The sequence below is a fragment of the Oncorhynchus mykiss genome, chromosome 6 (assembly GCF_013265735.2).
Source record: "Oncorhynchus mykiss isolate Arlee chromosome 6, USDA_OmykA_1.1, whole genome shotgun sequence".
NCBI classification, from domain to species: Eukaryota; Metazoa; Chordata; class Actinopteri; order Salmoniformes; family Salmonidae; genus Oncorhynchus; species Oncorhynchus mykiss.
In genome coordinates this window covers 87,602,122-87,617,432 of record NC_048570.1, presented here as the reverse complement: position 1 = coordinate 87,617,432, position 15,311 = coordinate 87,602,122, and the positions used below count along the sequence as shown (strand labels likewise).

General features: G+C 46.5%; 1 protein-coding gene across 1 annotated transcript in view; it reads left to right on the top strand.

Annotated features, from left to right (window-relative positions):
* Positions 1–15,311, top strand: part of LOC110513865 (A disintegrin and metalloproteinase with thrombospondin motifs 7) — a 146,837-nt gene that overhangs the window by 75,640 nt on the left and 55,886 nt on the right. The gene's annotated exons all lie outside the window — the stretch shown is intronic.

Here is a 15,311-nt window from a genome sequence, read left to right as displayed (position 1 = left end):
AGAGTGTAAAATGGGATGGAAACCAGAGTGGGCACCTCGCTGTATCAACACACAGAGTTTAAAATGGGATGGAAACCAGAGTGGGCACCTCGCTGTATCAACACACAGAGTTTAAAATGGGATGGAAACCAGAGTGGGCACCTCGCTGTATCAACACACAGAGTGTAAAATGGGATGGAAACCAGAGTGGGCACCTCGCTGTATCAACACACAGAGTGTAAAATGGGATGGAAACCAGAGTGGGCACCTCGCTGTATCAACACACAGAGTTTAAAATGGGATGGAAACCAGAGTGGGCACCTCGCTGTATCAACACACAGAGTTTAAAATGGGATGGAAACCAGAGTGGGCACCTCGCTGTATCAACACACAGAGTTTAAAATGGGATGGAAACCAGAGTGGGCACCTCGCTGTATCAACACACAGAGTTTAAAATGGGATGGAAACCAGAGTGGGCACCTCGCTGTATCAACACACAGAGTGTAAAATGGGATGGAAACCAGAGTGGGCACCTCGCTGTATCAACACACAGAGTGTAAAATGGGATGGAAACCAGAGTGGGCACCTCGCTGTATCAACACACAGAGTGTAAAATGGGATGGAAACCAGAGTGGGCACCTCGCTGTATCAACACACAGAGTGTAAAATGGGATGGAAACCAGAGTGGGCACCTCGCTGTATCAACACACAGAGTGTAAAATGGGATGGAAACCAGAGTGGGCACCTCGCTGTATCAAGACACAGCGTGTAAAATGGGATGGAAACCAGAGTGGGCACCTCGCTGTATCAACACACAGAGTGTAAAATGGGATGGAAACCAGAGTGGGCACCTCGCTGTATCAACACACAGAGTGTAAAATGGGATGGAAACCAGAGTGGGCACCTCGCTGTATCAACACACAGAGTGTAAAATGGGATGGAAACCAGAGTGGGCACCTCGCTGTATCAACACACAGAGTGTAAAATGGGATGGAAACCAGAGTGGGCACCTCGCTGTATCAACACACAGAGTGTAAAATGGGATGGAAACCAGAGTGGGCACCTCGCTGTATCAACACACAGAGTGTAAAATGGGATGGAAACCAGAGTGGGCACCTCGCTGTATCAACACACAGAGTGTAAAATGGGATGGAAACCAGAGTGGGCACCTCGCTGTATCAACACACAGAGTGTAAAATGGGATGGAAACCAGAGTGGGCACCTCGCTGTATCACGCAACACACAGAGTGTAAAATGGGATGGAAACCAGAGTGGGCACCTCGCTGTATCACGCAACACACAGAGTGTAAAATGGGATGGAAACCAGAGTGGGCACCTCGCTGTATCAACACACAGAGTTTAAAATGGGATGGAAACCAGAGTGGGCACCTCGCTGTATCAACACACAGAGTGTAAAATGAGATGGAAACCAGAGTGGGCACCTCGCTGTATCACGCAACACACAGAGTGTAAAATGGGATGGAAACCAGAGTGGGCACCTCGCTGTATCAACACACAGAGTGTAAAATGGGATGGAAACCAGAGTGGGCACCTCGCTGTATCAACACACAGAGTTTAAAATGGGATGGAAACCAGAGTGGGCACCTCGCTGTATCAACACACAGAGTGTAAAATGGGATGGAAACCAGAGTGGGCACCTCGCTGTATCAACACACAGAGTGTAAAATGGGATGGAAACCAGAGTGGGCACCTCGCTGTATCAACACACAGAGTGTAAAATGGGATGGAAACCAGAGTGGGCACCTCGCTGTATCAACACACAGAGTGTAAAATGGGATGGAAACCAGAGTGGGCACCTCGCTGTATCAACACACAGAGTGTAAAATGGGATGGAAACCAGAGTGGGCACCTCGCTGTATCAACACACAGAGTGTAAAATGGGATGGAAACCAGAGTGGGCACCTCGCTGGATCAACACACAGAGTGTAAAATGGGATGGAAACCAGAGTGGGCACCTCGCTGTATCAACACACAGAGTGTAAAATGGGATGGAAACCAGAGTGGGCACCTCGCTGTATCAACACACAGCGTGTAAAATGGGATGGAAACCAGAGTGGGCACCTCGCTGTATCAACACACAGAGTGTAAAATGGGATGGAAACCAGAGTGGGCACCTCGCTGTATCAACACACAGAGTGTAAAATGGGATGGAAACCAGAGTGGGCACCTCGCTGTATCAACACACAGAGTGTAAAATGGGATGGAAACCAGAGTGGGCACCTCGCTGTATCAACACACAGAGTGTAAAATGGGATGGAAACCAGAGTGGGCACCTCGCTGTATCAACACACAGAGTGTAAAATGGGATGGAAACCAGAGTGGGCACCTCGCTGTATCAACACACAGAGTGTAAAATGGGATGGAAACCAGAGTGGGCACCTCGCTGTATCAACACACAGAGTGTAAAATGGGATGGAAACCAGAGTGGGCACCTCGCTGTATCAACACACAGAGTGTAAAATGGGATGGAAACCAGAGTGGGCACCTCGCTGTATCACGCAACACACAGAGTGTAAAATGGGATGGAAACCAGAGTGGGCACCTCGCTGTATCACGCAACACACAGAGTGTAAAATGGGATGGAAACCAGAGTGGGCACCTCGCTGTATCAACACACAGAGTTTAAAATGGGATGGAAACCAGAGTGGGCACCTCGCTGTATCAACACACAGAGTGTAAAATGGGATGGAAACCAGAGTGGGCACCTCGCTGTATCACGCAACACACAGAGTGTAAAATGGGATGGAAACCAGAGTGGGCACCTCGCTGTATCAACACACAGAGTGTAAAATGGGATGGAAACCAGAGTGGGCACCTCGCTGTATCAACACACAGAGTTTAAAATGGGATGGAAACCAGAGTGGGCACCTCGCTGTATCAACACACAGAGTGTAAAATGGGATGGAAACCAGAGTGGGCACCTCGCTGTATCAACACACAGAGTGTAAAATGGGATGGAAACCAGAGTGGGCACCTCGCTGTATCAACACACAGAGTGTAAAATGGGATGGAAACCAGAGTGGGCACCTCGCTGTATCAACACACAGAGTGTAAAATGGGATGGAAACCAGAGTGGGCACCTCGCTGTATCAACACACAGAGTGTAAAATGGGATGGAAACCAGAGTGGGCACCTCGCTGTATCAACACACAGAGTGTAAAATGGGATGGAAACCAGAGTGGGCACCTCGCTGTATCAACACACAGAGTGTAAAATGGGATGGAAACCAGAGTGGGCACCTCGCTGTATCAACACACAGAGTTTAAAATGGGATGGAAACCAGAGTGGGCACCTCGCTGTATCAACACACAGAGTGTAAAATGGGATGGAAACCAGAGTGGGCACCTCGCTGTATCAACACACAGAGTGTAAAATGGGATGGAAACCAGAGTGGGCACCTCGCTGTATCAACACACAGAGTGTAAAATGGGATGGAAACCAGAGTGGGCACCTCGCTGTATCAACACACAGAGTGTAAAATGGGATGGAAACCAGAGTGGGCACCTCGCTGTATCAACACACAGAGTGTAAAATGGGATGGAAACTAGAGTGGCACCTCGCTGTATCAACACACAGAGTGTAAAATGGGATGGAAACCAGAGTGGGCACCTTGCTGTATCAACACACAGAGTGTAAAATGGGATGGAAACCAGAGTGGGCACCTCGCTGTATCAACACACAGAGTTTAAAATGGGATGGAAACCAGAGTGGGCACCTCGCTGTATCAACACACAGAGTGTAAAATGGGATGGAAACCAGAGTGGGCACCTCGCTGTATCAACACACAGAGTTTAAAATGGGATGGAAACCAGAGTGGGCACCTTGCTGTATCAACACACAGAGTGTAAAATGGGATGGAAACCAGAGTGGGCACCTCGCTGTATCAACACACAGAGTGTAAAATGGGATGGAAACCAGAGTGGGCACCTCGCTGTATCAACACACAGAGTGTAAAATGGGATGGAAACCAGAGTGGGCACCTCGCTGTATCAACACACAGAGTGTAAAATGGGATGGAAACCAGAGTGGGCACCTCGCTGTATCAACACACAGAGTGTAAAATGGGATGGAAACCAGAGTGGGCACCTCGCTGTATCAACACACAGAGTGTAAAATGGGATGGAAACCAGAGTGGGCACCTCGCTGTATCAACACACAGAGTTTAAAATGGGATGGAAACCAGAGTGGGCACCTCGCTGTATCAACACACAGAGTGTAAAATGGGATGGAAACCAGAGTGGGCACCTCGCTGTATCAACACACAGAGTGTAAAATGGGATGGAAACCAGAGTGGGCACCTCGCTGTATCAACACACAGAGTGTAAAATGGGATGGAAACCAGAGTGGGCACCTCGCTGTATCAACACACAGAGTGTAAAATGGGATGGAAACCAGAGTGGGCACCTCGCTGTATCAACACACAGAGTGTAAAATGGGATGGAAACTAGAGTGGCACCTCGCTGTATCAACACACAGAGTGTAAAATGGGATGGAAACCAGAGTGGGCACCTTGCTGTATCAACACACAGAGTGTAAAATGGGATGGAAACCAGAGTGGGCACCTCGCTGTATCAACACACAGAGTTTAAAATGGGATGGAAACCAGAGTGGGCACCTCGCTGTATCAACACACAGAGTGTAAAATGGGATGGAAACCAGAGTGGGCACCTCGCTGTATCAACACACAGAGTTTAAAATGGGATGGAAACCAGAGTGGGCACCTTGCTGTATCAACACACAGAGTGTAAAATGGGATGGAAACCAGAGTGGGCACCTCGCTGTATCAACACACAGAGTGTAAAATGGGATGGAAACCAGAGTGGGCACCTCGCTGTATCAACACACAGAGTTTAAAATGGGATGGAAACCAGAGTGGGCACCTCGCTGTATCAACACACAGAGTGTAAAATGGGATGGAAACCAGAGTGGGCACCTCGCTGTATCAACACACAGAGTGTAAAATGGGATGGAAACCAGAGTGGGCACCTCGCTGTATCAACACACAGAGTGTAAAATGGGATGGAAACCAGAGTGGGCACCTCGCTGTATCAACACACAGAGTGTAAAATGGGATGGAAACCAGAGTGGGCACCTCGCTGTATCAACACACAGAGTTTAAAATGGGATGGAAACCAGAGTGGGCACCTCGCTGTATCAACACACAGAGTGTAAAATGGGATGGAAACCAGAGTGGGCACCTCGCTGTATCAACACACAGAGTGTAAAATGGGATGGAAACCAGAGTGGGCACCTCGCTGTATCAACACACAGAGTGTAAAATGGGATGGAAACCAGAGTGGGCACCTCGCTGTATCAACACACAGAGTGTAAAATGGGATGGAAACCAGAGTGGGCACCTCGCTGTATCAACACACAGAGTGTAAAATGGGATGGAAACTAGAGTGGCACCTCGCTGTATCAACACACAGAGTGTAAAATGGGATGGAAACCAGAGTGGGCACCTTGCTGTATCAACACACAGAGTGTAAAATGGGATGGAAACCAGAGTGGGCACCTCGCTGTATCAACACACAGAGTTTAAAATGGGATGGAAACCAGAGTGGGCACCTCGCTGTATCAACACACAGAGTGTAAAATGGGATGGAAACCAGAGTGGGCACCTCGCTGTATCAACACACAGAGTTTAAAATGGGATGGAAACCAGAGTGGGCACCTTGCTGTATCAACACACAGAGTGTAAAATGGGATGGAAACCAGAGTGGGCACCTCGCTGTATCAACACACAGAGTGTAAAATGGGATGGAAACCAGAGTGGGCACCTCGCTGTATCAACACACAGAGTTTAAAATGGGATGGAAACCAGAGTGGGCACCTCGCTGTATCAACACACAGAGTGTAAAATGGGATGGAAACCAGAGTGGGCACCTCGCTGTATCAACACACAGAGTGTAAAATGGGATGGAAACCAGAGTGGGCACCTCGCTGTATCAACACACAGAGTGTAAAATGGGATGGAAACCAGAATGGGCACCTCGCTGTATCAACACACAGAGTTTAAAATGGGATGGAAACCAGAGTGGGCACCTCGCTGTATCAACACACAGAGTGTAAAATGGGATGGAAACCAGAGTGGGCACCTCGCTGTATCAACACACAGAGTGTAAAATGGGATGGAAACCAGAGTGGGCACCTCGCTGTATCAACACACAGAGTTTAAAATGGGATGGAAACCAGAGTGGGCACCTCGCTGTATCAACACACAGAGTGTAAAATGGGATGGAAACCAGAGTGGGCACCTCGCTGTATCAACACACAGAGTGTAAAATGGGATGGAAACCAGAGTGGCACCTCGCTGTATCAACACACAGAGTGTAAAATGGGATGGAAACCAGAGTGGGCACCTTGCTGTATCAACACACAGAGTGTAAAATGGGATGGAAACCAGAGTGGGCACCTCGCTGTATCAACACACAGAGTTTAAAATGGGATGGAAACCAGAGTGGGCACCTCGCTGTATCAACACACAGAGTGTAAAATGGGATGGAAACCAGAGTGGGCACCTCGCTGTATCAACACACAGAGTTTAAAATGGGATGGAAACCAGAGTGGGCACCTTGCTGTATCAACACACAGAGTGTAAAATGGGATGGAAACCAGAGTGGGCACCTCGCTGTATCAACACACAGAGTGTAAAATGGGATGGAAACCAGAGTGGGCACCTCGCTGTATCAACACACAGAGTTTAAAATGGGATGGAAACCAGAGTGGGCACCTCGCTGTATCAACACACAGAGTGTAAAATGGGATGGAAACCAGAGTGGGCACCTCGCTGTATCAACACACAGAGTGTAAAATGGGATGGAAACCAGAGTGGGCACCTCGCTGTATCAACACACAGAGTGTAAAATGGGATGGAAACCAGAGTGGGCACCTCGCTGTATCAACACACAGAGTTTAAAATGGGATGGAAACCAGAGTGGGCACCTCGCTGTATCAACACACAGAGTGTAAAATGGGATGGAAACCAGAGTGGGCACCTCGCTGTATCAACACACAGAGTGTAAAATGGGATGGAAACCAGAGTGGGCACCTCGCTGTATCAACACACAGAGTTTAAAATGGGATGGAAACCAGAGTGGGCACCTCGCTGTATCAACACACAGAGTGTAAAATGGGATGGAAACCAGAGTGGGCACCTCGCTGTATCAACACACAGAGTGTAAAATGGGATGGAAACCAGAGTGGGCACCTCGCTGTATCAACACACAGAGTGTAAAATGGGATGGAAACCAGAGTGGGCACCTCGCTGTATCAACACACAGAGTTTAAAATGGGATGGAAACCAGAGTGGGCACCTCGCTGTATCAACACACAGAGTGTAAAATGGGATGGAAACCAGAGTGGGCACCTCGCTGTATCAACACACAGAGTGTAAAATGGGATGGAAACCAGAGTGGGCACCTCGCTGTATCAACACACAGAGTTTAAAATGGGATGGAAACCAGAGTGGGCACCTCGCTGTATCAACACACAGAGTGTAAAATGGGATGGAAACCAGAGTGGGCACCTCGCTGTATCAACACACAGAGTGTAAAATGGGATGGAAACCAGAGTGGGCACCTCGCTGTATCAACACACAGAGTTTAAAATGGGATGGAAACCAGAGTGGGCACCTCGCTGTATCAACACACAGAGTTTAAAATGGGATGGAAACCAGAGTGGGCACCTCGCTGTATCAACACACAGAGTTTAAAATGGGATGGAAACCAGAGTGGGCACCTCGCTGTATCAACACACAGAGTGTAAAATGGGATGGAAACCAGAGTGGGCACCTCGCTGTATCAACACACAGAGTGTAAAATGGGATGGAAACCAGAGTGGGCACCTCGCTGTATCAACACACAGAGTGTAAAATGGGATGGAAACCAGAGTGGGCACCTCGCTGTATCAACACACAGAGTTTAAAATGGGATGGAAACCAGAGTGGGCACCTCGCTGTATCAACACACAGAGTTTAAAATGGGATGGAAACCAGAGTGGGCACCTCGCTGTATCAACACACAGAGTTTAAAATGGGATGGAAACCAGAGTGGGCACCTCGCTGTATCAACACACATAGTGTAAAATGGGATGGAAACCAGAGTGGGCACCTCGCTGTATCAACACACAGAGTGTAAAATGGGATGGAAACCAGAGTGGGCACCTCGCTGTATCAACACACAGAGTGTAAAATGGGATGGAAACCAGAGTGGGCACCTCGCTGTATCAACACACAGAGTGTAAAATGGGATGGAAACCAGAGTGGGCACCTCGCTGTATCAACACACAGAGTGTAAAATGGGATGGAAACCAGAGTGGGCACCTCGCTGTATCAACACACAGAGTGTAAAATGGGATGGAAACCAGAGTGGGCACCTCGCTGTATCAACACACAGAGTGTAAAATGGGATGGAAACCAGAGTGGGCACCTCGCTGTATCAACACACAGAGTGTAAAATGGGATGGAAACCAGAGTGGGCACCTCGCTGTATCAACACACAGAGTGTAAAATGGGTTGGAAACCAGAGTGGGCACCTCGCTGTATCAACACACAGAGTGTAAAATGGGATGGAAACCAGAGTGGGCACCTCGCTGTATCAACACACAGAGTGTAAAATGGGATGGAAACCAGAGTGGGCACCTCGCTGTATCAACACACAGAGTTTAAAATGGGATGGAAACCAGAGTGGGCACCTCGCTGTATCAACACACAGAGTGTAAAATGGGATGGAAACCAGAGTGGGCACCTCGCTGTATCAACACACAGAGTTTAAAATGGGATGGAAACCAGAGTGGGCACCTCGCTGTATCAACACACAGAGTTTAAAATGGGATGGAAACCAGAGTGGGCACCTCGCTGTATCAACACACAGAGTGTAAAATGGGATGGAAACCAGAGTGGGCACCTCGCTGTATCAACACACAGAGTGTAAAATGGGATGGAAACCAGAGTGGGCACCTCGCTGTATCAACACACAGAGTTTAAAATGGGATGGAAACCAGAGTGGGCACCTCGCTGTATCAACACACAGAGTTTAAAATGGGATGGAAACCAGAGTGGGCACCTCGCTGTATCAACACACAGAGTTTAAAATGGGATGGAAACCAGAGTGGGCACCTCGCTGTATCAACACACAGAGTTTAAAATGGGATGGAAACCAGAGTGGGCACCTCGCTGTATCAACACACAGAGTGTAAAATGGGATGGAAACCAGAGTGGGCACCTCGCTGTATCAACACACAGAGTGTAAAATGGGATGGAAACCAGAGTGGGCACCTCGCTGTATCAACACACAGAGTGTAAAATGGGATGGAAACCAGAGTGGGCACCTCGCTGTATCAACACACAGAGTGTAAAATGGGATGGAAACCAGAGTGGGCACCTCGCTGTATCAACACACAGAGTGTAAAATGGGATGGAAACTAGAGTGGCACCTCGCTGTATCAACACACAGAGTGTAAAATGGGATGGAAACCAGAGTGGGCACCTTGCTGTATCAACACACAGAGTGTAAAATGGGATGGAAACCAGAGTGGGCACCTCGCTGTATCAACACACAGAGTTTAAAATGGGATGGAAACCAGAGTGGGCACCTCGCTGTATCAACACACAGAGTGTAAAATGGGATGGAAACCAGAGTGGGCACCTCGCTGTATCAACACACAGAGTTTAAAATGGGATGGAAACCAGAGTGGGCACCTTGCTGTATCAACACACAGAGTGTAAAATGGGATGGAAACCAGAGTGGGCACCTCGCTGTATCAACACACAGAGTGTAAAATGGGATGGAAACCAGAGTGGGCACCTCGCTGTATCAACACACAGAGTGTAAAATGGGATGGAAACACATTTAATTTGTATTTCTTGTATTCGGTACATGGGATTTTAACCTCACATATATTTATGTGCACTATGTCATCACGCAACAAATCAACAAGTTCATTTGGTGGAAACACATCTCTGGTGGGAAAAATGAGCATATTGTTTTTCTGCAGATGTTAGAATTTTTCAATTCAAATTTGTCAACAATTGTATGGAGACCTAGCTACTGACACATCCATCATATCATTCCCCACAGAGGCTTACACACAAAGGCACAAGCACAGCATGCAGGGCTGACACTGTTCACTTCTTCTTGTTTTATCTCCATTTTGATAACCACAACAGTCTTCCCGAGTATGACCGACTCGACCAGCCAATCTGTCTGCGATTTTTGTCGGGTAATTGAAAAAGAAGGGCATCAGCTCTCTCACAGTTCGATAGATGTTTGTTCATTGTCCTCGTTCTAAAGCCGAACAGCTTCAAGAAGGTCAATGCTAACGTCAGAATCAGACACCGCTGACCATTCTGCCTCTTCACAAACAAAATGTCAGTCCCCCCCCAAAAAATACACACAAGTCTATCTCCATCGTCCCAATCTCCCAGCACCAGTCCGATAAACCCTGAAATCGTCCTTTTGGAGCTCTTATCTCAAGTCTCCACATTCAGCAATGGAGTAGATGGTGAAGTCCCAGTCGCACCCTTCTCTCCTTGGTGTTGTGTGAGGGAGCAGACCATGTCTCTCTCCAGAGAGGCTTGTAGTAGCTTCCCAACGTGTCGTCCCATGCCACCAGCTTATACTTATCACAACACCAGGACGCCAGACCAGAGTCACTGTCTCTGACCTAGGGTCAATCTTTAAGAGTGCTCTCTAATGGAATCAGACGCACCTCTGGACATCCGCCTCAGGGCTCAGACACAAGCGATCTTCCTCATGATAAGAAAGCTTTACGGCGGGATAAAATGCTGAGCAGTGAACTCGGTACCATTTTGCCAGTGCAAAGGTTAAGACTTGGCTTGTGTATCAGCAAAGATTATGTAGGGGGCTCGGTGGGTGGTGTAGGGGGCTCGGTGGGTGGTGTAGGGGGCTCGGTGGGTGGTGTAGGGGGCTCGGTGGGTGATGTAGGGTGCTCGGTGGGTGGTTTCGGGGCTTGTGGGTGATGTAGGGGGCTCGTGGGTGGTTTTGGGGGCTCGTGGGTGATGTAGGGGGCTCGGTGGGTGACATAGGGGGCTCGGTGGGTGACGTAGGGGGTTCGGTGGGTGGCGTAGGGGGCTCGGTGGGTGACGTAGGGGGTTCGGTGGGTGGCGTAAGGGGCTCGGTGGGTGATGTAGGGGGCTCGGTGGGTGGCGTAGGGGGCTCGTGGGTGAGGTAGGGGGCTCGGTGGGTGACGTAGGGGGCTCGGTGCTGACGTAGGGGGCTCTGTGGGTGACGTAGGGGGCTCGGTGTAGGACACCTACACCACCCGATGTCACAGGAAGGCCATAAAGATCATCAAGGACAACAACCACCCGAGCCACTGCCTGTTCACCCCGCTATCATCCAGAATGCGAGGTCAGTACAGGTGCATCAAAGCAGGGACTGAGAGACTGAAAAACAGCTTCTATCTCAAGGCCATCAGACTGTTAAACAGCCACCACTAACATTGAGTGGCTGCTGCCAACACACTGACTCAACTCCAACCACTTTAATAATGGGAAATTATGGAAATTGATGTAAAATATATCACTAGCCACTTTAAACAATGCTACCTAATATAATGTTTACATACCCTACATTACTCATCTCATATGTATATACCGTACTCTATATCATCTACTGCTTCTTTATGTAATACATGTATCACTAGCCACTTTAAACTATGCTAATTAATATAATGTTTACATACCCTACATTACTCATCTCATATGTATATACTGTACTCGATACCATCTACTGCATCTTGCCTATGCCGTTCTGTACCATCACTCATTCATATATCTTTATGTACATGTTCTTTATCCCGTTACACTTGTGTGTATAAGGTAGTAGTTTTGGAATTGTTAGGTTAGATTACTCGTAGGTTATTACTGCATTGTCGGAACTAGAAGCACAAGCATTTCGCTACACTCGCATTAACATCTGCTAACCATGTGTACGTGACCATTAACATCTGCTAACCATGTGTACGTGACCATTAACATCTGCTAACCATGTGTATGTGACCATTAACATCTGCTAACCATGTGTATGTGACCATTAACATCTCCTAACCATGTGTACGTGACCATTAACATCTGCTAACCATGTGTATGTGACCATTAACATCTCCTAACCATGTGTACGTGACCATTAACATCTCCTAACCATGTGTACGTGACCATTAACATCTGCTAACCATGTGTATGTGACCATTAACATCTGCTAACCATGTGTATGTGACCATTAACATCTGCTAACCATGTGTATGTGACCATTAACATCTGCTAACCATGTGTATGTGACCATTAACATCTGCTAACCATGTGTATGTGACCATTAACATCTGCTAACCATGTGTATGTGACCATTAACATCTGCTAACCATGTGTATGTGACCATTAACATCTCCTAACCATGTGTACGTGACCATTAACATCTGCTAACCATGTGTATGTGACCATTAACATCTCCTAACCATGTGTACGTGACCATTAACATCTCCTAACCATGTGTACGTGACCATTAACATCTCCTAACCATGTGTACGTGACCATTAACATCTGCTAACCATGTGTATGTGACCATTAACATCTGCTAACCATGTGTATGTGACCATTAACATCTGCTAACCATGTGTATGTGACCATTAACATCTGCTAACCATGTGTATGTGACCATTAACATCTGCTAACCATGTGTATGTGACCATTAACATCTCCTAACCATGTGTACGTGACCATTAACATCTGCTAACCATGTGTATGTGACCATTAACATCTCCTAACCATGTGTACGTGACCATTAACATCTCCTAACCATGTGTACGTGACCATTAACATCTCCTAACCATGTGTACGTGACCATTAACATCTCCTAACCATGTGTACGTGACCATTAACATCTCCTAACCATGTGTACGTGACCATTAACATCTCCTAACCATGTGTACGTGACCATTAACATCTGCTAACCATGTGTATGTGACCATTAACATCTCCTAACCATGTGTACGTGACCATTAACATCTCCTAACCATGTGTACGTGACCATTAACATCTCCTAACCATGTGTACGTGACCATTAACATCTCCTAACCATGTGTACGTGACCATTAACATCTCCTAACCATGTGTACGTGACCATTAACATCTGCTAACCATGTGTATGTGACCATTAACATCTCCTAACCATGTGTATGTGACCATTAACATCTCCTAACCATGTGTATGTGACCATTAACATCTGCTAACCATGTGTACGTGACCATTAACATCTCCTAACCATGTGTACGTGACCATTAACATCTCCTAACCATGTGTACGTGACCATTAACATCTGCTAACCATGTGTATGTGACCATTAACATCTCCTAACCATGTGTACGTGACCATTAACATCTCCTAACCATGTGTACGTGACCATTAACATCTCCTAACCATGTGTACGTGACCATTAACATCTCCTAACCATGTGTACGTGACCATTAACATCTCCTAACCATGTGTACGTGACCATTAACATCTCCTAACCATGTGTACGTGACCATTAACATCTCCTAACCATGTGTATGTGACCATTAACATCTGCTAACCATGTGTACGTGACCATTAACATCTCCTAACCATGTGTACGTGACCATTAACATCTCCTAACCATGTGTACGTGACCATTAACATCTCCTAACCATGTGTACGTGACCATTAACATCTCCTAACCATGTGTACGTGACCATTAACATCTGCTAACCATGTGTATGTGACCATTAACATCTCCTAACCATGTGTACGTGACCATTAACATCTCCTAACCATGTGTATGTGACCATTAACATCTGCTAACCATGTGTACGTGACCATTAACATCTGCTAACCATGTGTACGTGACCATTAACATCTGCTAACCATGTGTACGTGACCATTAACATCTGCTAACCATGTGTATGTGACCATTAACATCTCCTAACCATGTGTATGTGACCATTAACATCTCCTAACCATGTGTACGTGACCATTAACATCTGCTAACCATGTGTACGTGACCATTAACATCTGCTAACCATGTGTATGTGACCATTAACATCTGCTAACCATGTGTATGTGACCATTAACATCTCCTAACCATGTGTACGTGACCATTAACATCTCCTAACCATGTGTACGTGACCATTAACATCTCCTAACCATGTGTACGTGACCATTAACATCTGCTAACCATGTGTATGTGACCATTAACATCTCCTAACCATGTGTATGTGACAAATAAATATCTTTTGATTTGAAGTGTGTAATATAGTATTCTGGCAAAGACCAACGCAGTACTAACTGTAAATAAACCAATAGTTTAATTCCACAAGATGGTTGGCCAAGATGGTTACCTAGTTAAAGTTGTGGCTAGCTAGCTAACTAAATTACCAACTCATTTTGCGAACTGCACATCACTGCCCATGAAGCATCGTTACCCAGCACTCCACAAAAAAATGTCTCAGAGCGAGTGACATCACCTATTGAAACACTACTAACTCGCACCGCTAACTAGCTAGCCATTTCACACCGGTTACAACAGCATGGAAGGTTCTTTTGAAATATGCCCTCCTGTGACTGTGGGGCTCAACATTGATTCATGAAGTAACATCCCCAGATAGTGTAGAGAGAAATGACATCCTTAATGCCAGAGAGCATTACTTCACAGATGGCTACAGTACATATCATTTGATTCTGTAATGGTTTTCTTGGAACATACCATATTAATCCTAATCCTCGCTGTATGTCTCTGTCGTGTTTTAAACCCGGTAATGTTTGCTGTTCCAAATCCTCTCCTGAGCTAAACCTCTCGGGAAATAACCAGAGTAAATCAGATGTACTGTATGTTTTTGGAAATGGCAGACGTGTGCCTCTCGCTTAATACCTCATCTTTATACACACATCGCCGCTACATGTCTACAGTAACTAGAAAATAAGACCATTAGTCACAGTTCACTACATTTTCATAATTGGTTTCACAATACTATATACAGTACCAGAACTGGATTGAAATAGTATAATAGTATATGAAATCGCTCAAATACTTTGAGTCTCTGTTTGAGCCAGCCTGGAGTGCCAGAAGGTCAAACTTTGCAGTGAAAGTGTCCGTCAGTTGGAATCCATAGTAATTCATAAGGCGACCTTATTTCGAGATCAACTGCTCATTACAACTTACTTCAATGTTCTTCTATTGAAAAATGTACATATCATGTCAGCTACACATTATTTAGATGTGTCTTTGTGAAATGATGTCAGCCATCTCTCTGTACTGGGGCCCTGCCTCAGAAGACAG